Source organism: Etheostoma cragini, chromosome 8 (genome assembly GCF_013103735.1).
Source record: "Etheostoma cragini isolate CJK2018 chromosome 8, CSU_Ecrag_1.0, whole genome shotgun sequence".
Taxonomy (NCBI): Eukaryota; Metazoa; Chordata; class Actinopteri; order Perciformes; family Percidae; genus Etheostoma; species Etheostoma cragini.
In genome coordinates this window covers 945,403-947,335 of record NC_048414.1, presented here as the reverse complement: position 1 = coordinate 947,335, position 1,933 = coordinate 945,403, and positions in this window count along the sequence as shown.

Genomic DNA, 1,933 nt, shown 5'->3' with positions numbered 1-1,933 from the left:
TATATATATATATATATATATATATATATATATATATATATAGGGCTGGGACGATATACTTTGGCACGTGAACCCTGATTTGATTTGAGTTGCGTTTTTTCACTTATTGCGATTTGATTGTATTGAATATTGTGATTTTCCTTCTTGCACAAAAACAACAGTTGAAAATTACACCTGTAGAGACGATTTATTGTGAGACATTTCTAAAAACTAATTGTTTCCCAAGAAGAAGGAACGTAACACGTCAGTCTTACATGTATTTAATTTCTAAAGAAGAATATAACATGGACTTTCTGCTTTTTGCGAGGGGTTGAGATATTCTACATGAGAACCACTAGGATCATTTTAAGCATCAAACACTAAATTTCCTGCTTTTTGGTGAATTCTTCGGCTACAGTTTGTGCCTTTTTCTGCATTGTTATTGTGCATATGTCTTTAATTATGTAGAGTAATATTATTCTCCTATTTTCAAAACTTTCTGCAGATTCAAAACCGCACATACTTTATGGGGATTATTTTTCATTCATCAACATAAGATAATTGAGCGGGGGGGGGGGGGAGTACATTAGCTAGTTTTAATTATGGGGGGGTAACTCCCTTGGACCCCCCCCCCATAAATTACGTAACTAACAACACATACACTGTAAACCGGAATGTTAAAATTAATTAATTGGACTAAGAACTATAAACTTAATTTGTTTCCACTTACTTAAAATTATTGAGTAATGGTTAATTAAAACGATTGTACAAAAAATATATAAATATTGAGTTTATTGAACATGAAATACTATAATATTATAATTATTAAGTTAAGTTAAAAGTTGCATGAACTGATATATGAGTTGGCTTAACTTAAATTCAACGTTACATTTAAGTCAACATTACTCCACATACAGTATTTAAGCTGTAACAACCTTAGACTTTTAAGTTTATAATATTAAAAAATTTGTGGCAACCTCTGTGTCCTGACCTCAATTTCTTTGAATACTGCTTACTTATTTGGGTTTATACAATATTATCGATTTATTTATTTTCACCTCCCTGCTTTGCATGTCCACATATCCTCATGTTATCTATATCTTGTCATTCATGTTATGCCTTTTGTTGTTCATGTAGCCATCCTAATGCTTGTTTTCTAAATTCAGTGCTTACATGTGTAATTGGTTGTTAAGGACTATTGAAATTGTAAATTGCTCATAATTATATGTATTTTTTTTACTTCTCTTCCTTAGATGTGACTCCTTCTATAAGCCCCTAGGTGTTTTCTTAATCTCACCAGTACAATTTTTATTTAATATTACTTTATTTCGTTGTGTTAGTGTATATTGTGCAAGATAAATAGATAAATGAATTCATGGCTTTTAACAAAGTCTGTAAACGGATACAGAGCAGCTGAGTGGAGACAGCCGTTTTGGGGAGAGCTGTGTGTAAAGTGCTAATGTGCCGAAGTGCTGACCTTGGAGGTCAGTTAATAAGCAAAGGGAAAGGCGATCCGGGGGGGGGGCAATGATTTCACAGGCTTTAACGAGCTGAGGATGTGGATATGTTTTACTTCCCCCTTTATGCTAAAGAGTTTCATTTCAACATTTATAAAAGTCTGTTAATACTCGAGTCCTGGCTAAAGACACTGTTCTGTTTAATCTTGGACTTGTTATTTGGACTGTCTTGTCTCGGACTCAGCCGTTGGACTTGCCAAATATATACATGCTCTTTCCAACTGTCTCCACCCATCCATCTTTGTCTGCTTATCCGGTATCGGGTCGCGGGGGCAGCAGCTCCAGCAGGGGACCCCAAACTTCCCTTTCCCGAGCCACATCAACCAGCTCCGGCTGGGGGATCCCGAGGCGTTCCAAGGCCAGATTGGAGATATAATCACTCCACCTAGTCCTGGGTCTTCCCAGAGGCCTTTTGCCAACTGGACGTCCCTCCACCT